We start from the raw sequence: 8,071 nt of genomic DNA, 5'->3' as shown, positions 1-8,071 counted from the left end.
TTTGGAAGGAACCTGGCACCCGGGGCTCTCCTGTCTCACAGAGGTGACCTCTCCCTCCTCCATCCACGCCCCTCCCCCTTGTATCCTGGCAGCTCTAAGAGACCCCTGCCTCCACAGGCTGACCCAGGGACACCAGAACCTCAGACTCCCTCTACCTGAGAGGAAAGGGGTGGGCGGTGAGGGAGGCACGGAGGACCCCACCCAGGGAAACCTGGGGCCACTGCATTTAGGAAGCAGGAGGCGGAGAGCTGAGATTGCTCACTAGGAACAGAAGGCATTTATTGGTAGCTACTGAAGCCGCCTCCCCTCCTGCCCTGACCCCCACCCCCCCACAAGTGAACGTGGTCATGGCATCTCCGCAGAGCTGGTTCTCTGGGGTTGACCGGGAAGCCCTGCACCTGGCAATTCTTGACAGCCCTCCTGTCTCCCCAACATGGGGGCTTCTGGAGGAGTTAGCCGTGTCCTTGACCCCTGGTCCCTTGTCTTAGGCACTGTAGTTCCTTGAAAATTGTGGAGGCTCTGAAGGCATTTTTGAATAAAATGTTAAAATCCAGGAAGCCTGACGCCACCCTCGACCTGCAGTTAAGCTTTCGTGCTGGCCGCCCCTCGTGGCCCAGACTTCAGGCACGGGGACTCCTTTGGGCACTCAGAGTAGCCCTGCCCCGTGGAGATGTCAGTGCATCGATACTGAGCAAGCAGGCAGAAGGCAGGAGAAGAGCACCCCACAGCCAGCCCCTGGGGTACGACTCACGGCCTCCCCTGCTGGGCCGGGCTGGGGCGTGAGTGGGGCAGGGGCGCCGGGTGGGGGTGACGGGGTCAGAGCTCCAGCCTGGCCCAGGCCCACCAGCTCTGGTGAGGAAGGCAGCCACACTCCTGGGGACCACAGTCCTGAACCACACCCTGGGACACAGGCTGACACAGGTGGAGGTGGGCAAGGTCAACGAAACCTAAGACTGGCAATGAACGATGGTTGCCACAACCGGGATCCCTCCACTCTCCGAGTCTGAACCTTTTGTGTCTCTCCATGCCTGCAGGGCCCGTCACTCCCAGGACGTGTTTATCAAGATCTGCCTGACTTTCTGCCTCCAGGGAGTCCAGGGTTCCAGGGCTTGACCCCTCCGCCCCCTTCCTGTCGGCAGCCCCTTCCCTCTTGGTGTCTTGGCCCTCAGCGAGGCGTCAGGGCCCAGGCCCTCCACCTCCCCACCCTGGGCTAGGCCCCCCGGGAAGAGAAGACAGCTCCCACCTCTTCCTTCTGGCTCTTAGGTGACAGCAGAGGTGGAAGCCCACCCGGGAAAACAGATAAGACTGAGTCTTGGGAGTTGCCACCCCCCATAGCTTAGCAAGGCAGCTTTGAGACAGTGATAATTTTAGGACACTCCAGTAGGAGGCTGAGAGCTGCTTATGAGGAGGGCAGTGTCTCACAAGAAGAAGCACAGTATGAGAGAGGGAGATGACTCAGGAGACCAGGCTCAATCCTGGTTGCTGTTTGTTCTTCCCAAACATCATATATGCACCTACACATCCCTTAGAGGAAAGACTCATTCTCAGGGATCTTTATGGCAGGAACTGGAAACAATGGATAAAAGAGTGCCTTCTCTTAGGGGCTCTTTGAAGTTTCTGCTTTGGATGCTGGGATCTTGGTTTCTGCTGGATTTGACCTCCCTTATTTTACACGCAGGGATTCCCTGCTTCCCTCAGGCCAGAGAGGCCTTTGTGACTGACAGTCCTGACTGAGAGCAGGAAGTGAGCTGCTCAGAGACCAGGCAGGTGGAAGAGCATGGTAGACAGTCTAGCCTCCTCTCCCGTTCTGAGCCTCTGCGGAGTCTGTCTGGGGGAAGACTGAGCAAGCTGAGGTCAGAAGCTGTGAGCAGATGGAGTCCTCAGGCTCGACCTGAAGCCCACACCAAGTGGTACAGAGGCAGTTCAAGGTGAGGTTCAGTATGTGCCCAGAGTGGCTGAGGGAGCAGAAACTGGGGGGCTGTTAACAGAATCTCTAATTTCTGAAGACACTCAACTGAGAGGTACTGCAGACGCTAAAAGTTTAGGCCGTCCTAGGTGATTCTCTAGGGTACTTTGGCTCCCTCGGGGCGCCTTGGAGCCCTTCCGCCCGGCTCCCCTGTATTGGTTTCTCAGGGCTGGCTCACCACAAACTTGAAGCTTAAGAGAACAGGCTTACTCTTCCACAGTTCTGGAGGACATCAGGGTGTCCGCAGGGTGGGCTCCTTCCGGAGGCTGAAGGAGCCCTGTTCTGTGCCTCTCTTCTGCCTTCTGGCTGCTGCTGGCAACCTCTGGCGTTCTGGGGCTGGTAGATGTACCAGCCGAGTCTCTGCTTTCATCTCCATGTGGTGTTCTCTGTGTGTCTCCTCTCCATCTTGTAAAGATATCTACCACTGGAGGTAGAGCCTACCCTGAGTCCAAGATGACTTCACCTTGAGATTCTTAACTAATTATACCTGGAGAGACCTTATTTCCAAATAAAGTCACAGTCTAAGATTTCTGAGTGGTCATGAATGTTGGGGAGACACTCTTCAACCCACAGCATGGCCTACTTGCACCCTTACACCAGAGCTCGGGAGGACCCGAGAAGACGTCTGCAGGTTTATTCACCACCTGCTTGTTGGGGTGTCCCAGGTCAGGGTGGTCAGAGCACACTGGGGCCTGAAGCTGAGACACACCTTCCCCACCTCCTTGTCATCCTGAGCCTCCCAGAAAATTGCAAAGTAAAAGCTATTGAACCCCATCCCCAATCTTGGGCAGGAATATTCTTCCTACATCCAAAAGAAAGACAAATGTCCAGAATATTTCCTTGGAAAATAAATTGTACCTTGAACTGCCTCTTGTTAACTAGACTAGCACCTTTCTCAAGCCTTCCTTAATCTGTCTTGCAGCAGCTCAGCCATGTTTCCCCTTGGCTTGTCCTTGAGGTTGGTGTAGAAGAACAACTCTGCTCTTGCTCAGGTAGCATTTATCATCACTTTTCTCCCTGGTTCAGTGGAGGATATTTTCACCTGGAGAGGATACATCAGAGGCATTCCGATGAAACAACCCGCCTAGACTCACAGATTTTGAGTTTTCTCTATGAGCCGTCTCAGCTGACTGTTATTTTTGCACGCTTCCTTTTGTCCCTCCCACCCCAGGGTTGGTAACCAAACCTTGGCAACAAGCTGAGCTGTGACTATCTACTTGCCTCAAACCAATTAGCCACCCCCACCCACCACCACTCTACACAATTGCTCTCTAGTGAAAGAGAAAGCTGGGAAGACAAGCGTGAGGTAGAACGGCCATCCGTCACCCTGATGCTCTAGAATCTGTAGTCATTACGGTGATAAATTGCTATGGAATTCCCATCATGACTAGCGCTGCACAAAGGAAAATTCATATCTAGACACGAGGCCCCGATGCGTTCATCTCCGTTCAGCATTGTAAGGAGAAAAAAAGGCCAGCATCAGAGAGTTAGGCTTTCTTCTATGGCCCGAGGGCGCCTTCTATTGAGGGCTGCAAAGGTCAGGGGAAGGGTGAACTGTAGCCCAGGCATTGAGCAGCTCTCACTGCAGTTTTATTATTCATCTTACAAACTCCAGAGAGTTGGGAGTCTGGTGGTAAGAGCAGACCATGCTCAGGCAGAGCCAAGGGTGGGTGAAGACAGAAGAGACGGGAGCGGGCCTGGGAAAAGGACGAGTGAGGGGCCACATTCTGCACCCCAGGGCAGTGTGCAGGCTGGGTGAGGGCCCAGCGCCCAGCGGCTGCGTGTCCTTTCCAGAACTATGCATTTTACCTACAAATAAGCAAAGGAACTGCCGTTGTTTTGTGCTTTATACACTATCTGAGTCAATCCCCAAACCCCACCATGAGGTAACTGTAGGGATGAATATTTTACTGATTGGAGAAATGAAGCTCGGAGAGGTGAAGTTCCTAGAGTCTGAATTTGAACTCACATTTGTCTCACCTCTAAAGTCAGTAAGTCCTCACCAGCACCTTGCAGTCTAGCCTGTTTTTCTTTGTTTAAGGAGCAAGCTGAGGAACTCCTCTGGAACTGTGAGGGAGAAAGAGAGGAGACTGCCCAAGCAGCACACAGGAGTCAACTGCGATGGGGCAGTGGTTCCGTTTGCTGATGCAGAAGAGGCAGCTCCCAGTGACTGGTCCTGGGTACCATGGGTGAGAGGCCTGGCTAAGTCACCAGAATTAGAAACTGGCAGATACTAGAAATGTAGGTTTTATCAAGAAAATACCAGGTGGTGATGGACCGGCTCAGGGTCTGTCTCATTCATGGAACTCTCTGCCCAAACTCCCCAGACAGGACTTTTTACTTCTCTTAAATAACTTTATTTTCACCCTTGAGAAGCACAGTTAATTATGTCCCTAAGTCACTGGCCTGTTCTAAGCCTGCACTTTATTCTATTTTGTTATTTTCCACCCTCACTCCTGTTAACTTCTTTACTGTAGACATTCACCTCAGTGCGTCTGTATCTTTCCAGTCTGCCTTTCATATGCTGATAGAGATATATGTGTTCTTGCAAAAAAGATTCATGATATTGTTGTGTGTGTTCTTAATTTGCATCATTATTTTGTGCTGTAATCTCACATTTCTTTGTTCACTCCATGGTAGTGATTTAAAAGCTATGCATGTTGTCATGTGTATTTTTTATAACATGATAGTCCATCACACGTACATGGTTCCTATCCAACTCCCAAGCACTAGCAACAGTCTGCAATCTCTGCACATCTCTTTGTCAGTTTGGGGCAGTGTTTTTCCCACAGTGGGAATGGGGAGGCTAGGCCTTAGGGTGACTAGATCCCCAGTCACCATAATCTCTCCTTGCACGACCTCCTTGTAACCCATATTCTTAATTATGTTCTGTTTTCCAATTGCTAGTTATATCCTCACTTGTACATGTCTTGTTTCTTTAGTGAAATCATTTCTTGAGGTTAGAGATCACGTTTCATTTTTGTATTCTTTTCATTTTGTATTTCATTTTCATTTTTGTATTCTTCCCTGATAGTTCAGCTGGTAAAGAATCTGCCTATAATGCAGGGGACCCTTTTCATTTCTGGGTTGGGAAGATCCCCTGGAGAAGGGATAGGCTACCCACTCCAGTATTTTTGCTGGGAGAATCCCCATGGACAGAGGAGCCTGGCAAGTTATAGCCCATGGGTTTGCAAAAAGTCCGCCACAACTGAGTGACTAAGCATAGCAATAGACATTTTATGCATAGTAGGTACTTAATAAAACATTTAAAACATTAAATTAAAAACATTAAAATAGACTGAATGAATACCATCTTTCCCACTGGGACACTACTTTCTTGAGAGCAAGGTTAACAGTGTTTCATTCATTTCAACCAAGTTCAGTATCTGTCTCTTTGTAAGCTGTCTTAGATCCGATGCATGACATTTTGAATGTGGAAAAATCATACAGTTAAGAGTGAATTGAGTTAGGAATTAGGAAGTGCCATTTGATGAGTTTTATCACCTTGAATAGATAATTTCTCCTCTGACCCTCTGTTCTCCTGCACGTTGGGAGGGGCTTAGTGGCGTCTTTCTCTCAGCCTTGGGTCTGGAATGATGAGCCGTGTTGCTGGTGATCTTACCTCTCCATCTCCCATTTGAGGAAGCTGCTGGCAGAGGGGAGACGGGGAAGGTGAGGCTGGGGCATGCCTGTCCCCTTCGGCCCCTCCTCTATTCCCCATCTCCCCATGCAATTTCAATGTACCCATTTCTAGAGTATTTGTCACTGAAGACATAGGGTCCCTGAGAGGGATTAGGGCTCCCTTGGGAAGATCCAGACCATGAATGAACCGAGAAAGAGAAAAGAGATAAACGAAGACTAAAGGCCTGCAATAGTAATTGGGGCACCAACTGGAACTTAAGGGAGGCAGCATTCATGGCAACCAGGCTGGAGCACAGAATAAATAGGACAAAAGTGTAGCCCATGGTCAGTCACCTCTGAAATGTGGGCCCCAGGACTGATCTGGGGGATCCTACCATGCAGATACCTGTTCAAGGATGGGTTAAGGTCTAAGGGAGGAAAGCCAAGCGGATTCAGGCTACACTGAGAAAATTCAATGGGACACCAGGGGCAAGTGCAGAACTGAGTGGGTTTCCAACTAGGATGCAAGAAAAACTTCTGTGAGGTGTTTCCAAAGTATTTAAAAATTACTCTCAGGAAAGGTCAGCAGTTCTGGGTAACTGGGGGCGGGGGGAAGGTGGGAGAAGAGTATACCATTTTGGGGGTCTATGATAACCTGTTCGGCTCAGCACTGACAGATGGTGAGATCTCCATGGTGACAGGCTGGTTAGGACTGTGGATGATCAGGGTTAAAGGGAGATCTTTTCAGGGCTCTAGGCGACCATGGAGGAAGACCCCAGCCTTCTTAAAGTCTAAGCCTGGCACTGGCATAGCATCACTTCTGCAATTCACATGTGCAACACATTCACAGGCCAGCCCAGATGCAATGGGAATAGAAATAGATTCACTTCTTCCTGGGTGGAAAGTCCAAAAAGCTCTTGGTCATTTTTACTCTCCTGCGTGTACCTCCCACTCAGCCCCTCCCCCTCCCTCTCCTCTCTTGTCCGCTCCTAACCTGTTGCCTCCTGAATTCCTCTCACCTGCCTTAAGCGCAGACCGTTTCCTCTGGCCTCTGTCTCTTCATGGTAGTTACCACCCTCCGGGGCTACTCCCCTTTCCCTGTCTCTTCCATCTCAGCTTCGCTACTAACTCCTTTCACAGGGCCATCTGGATCCTCTTCTGCTGTGAACTTCTCCTTGGGTAATCCTTTCCCTTCCTCTTCCCACGTGAAATTGAACTTTTCCTCAGACAGAACCAAATCTTTACAGGCAGTTTTCAATGACAGCTGCTGCTTGTCTCATGAAGAGGGCTCAGGTCCCTTGCTTCCTATCATGACTTCCAGGCTCTGCGCAAGACAGTGCATAATGGAAATGAAATTATCTAGTTACAGTGTCTCAGTCCAAGTGGAGGCTGAGGATACAGATACCATTAATCAGTCAAAAACATTTACTGACTGGAATGCCCAGTCCACTGGGGAACCAACAATTTAGCGGATAATCAGCTTACAGTGTGTGACCAGCAGGTATAAACAAAGAGGTAGTAAGCTCCTTGAGGTCAGGGACCAAGTCTCATTTATTCATGCCTTGGATCCCAACTCAGTGCCCATCAAATATAAGTGCATTAGTGAATACGTGAATTAGCAAATGAATCATTTCATGCTTATGGATATAACATTATCTCTAGAAAGCCAGTCTCTCTTGGATTAACTGGAACTCACATGAGTCATGTAGAAGTCTCTGGAGGGCATTCAGGATCAAGAATTAAGACTCTTCTTTAAAATTTTTTGCCATCTGGCCATCTGCTTTTCCTGGCTTCTCCCCATCTTGACTGATGATGCTCATGACTCCAGGACTTTCCAAATGACCTTAGTATCTGACTCACAATCCTCTTCCACATGATGCACCCTCTGCTCTCAATCTCAGCAATTCAATGTCTGTGTAGAGTTGTTTCTTTTCTAGACTTCTGATCTAATAATTCTTGACATTGGTCCACTTTTTTGTTTTGGTTGCCAGCTCAGCTTTCCAGTCTTACCCTTTCAAAATTACTTTTTACACCTTATACTATCAGCCTAGGCGGCCATGTCCCCCCCGAAAGACTGTCCATGTTGAATGGGCACCATTCCCATGTATCAGCATTCCACCCATACTTCACAGGCAAGCTTAAACACTGTCTCCTTTATAGGACTTGTGCTGATTCACCCAACCAGATGTGATCTCCTCTTTCCTGAAACTTGCAGAGAGTCTCGGTTGTCCTTCTCTTATGGAGTTTCTCACAGTCTGCTATTTTAGTCCATTCAGGTTGCTACAACAGAAATTCCATAGTGTGGATGACTTAAACAACTAAATTTATTTCTCACAGGTCTGGAGACTGGGAAGTCCAAAATCACGGTGTTGGCATATTTTGTGTGTGATAAGAGTCTACTTCCTGATTCACAGGTGGAGCTATTTAGCTGTAAACCTCACATAACAGAAGGCGGGCATGGGAGTGTCCCTGGGTCTCTTCTAT

The 8,071-nt window shown here is 49.2% G+C and overlaps 1 long non-coding RNA gene across 2 annotated transcripts; it reads right to left on the bottom strand.

Moving 5' to 3' along the window:
- Positions 1-335: 335 nt before the first annotated feature.
- Positions 336-6,914, bottom strand: LOC113906279. 2 transcript variants are annotated; one of them, XR_003514831.1, is made up of 3 exons: positions 6,607-6,914; positions 5,471-5,615; positions 336-3,008 (listed from the first exon to the last, which is right to left on the bottom strand). It is a non-coding gene; the product is annotated as an uncharacterized LOC113906279 (long non-coding RNA). The 2 variants fall into 2 exon arrangements; XR_003514830.1 differs by lacking the exon at positions 336-3,008 and adding an exon at positions 3,540-3,775.
- Between the last annotated feature and the right edge of the window lie 1,157 nt (positions 6,915-8,071).

Source organism: Bos indicus x Bos taurus, chromosome 16, assembly GCF_003369695.1.
Source record: "Bos indicus x Bos taurus breed Angus x Brahman F1 hybrid chromosome 16, Bos_hybrid_MaternalHap_v2.0, whole genome shotgun sequence".
In the NCBI taxonomy this organism is placed as follows: domain Eukaryota; kingdom Metazoa; phylum Chordata; class Mammalia; order Artiodactyla; family Bovidae; genus Bos; species Bos indicus x Bos taurus.
This window is presented reverse-complemented; position numbering and strand designations above follow the sequence as displayed.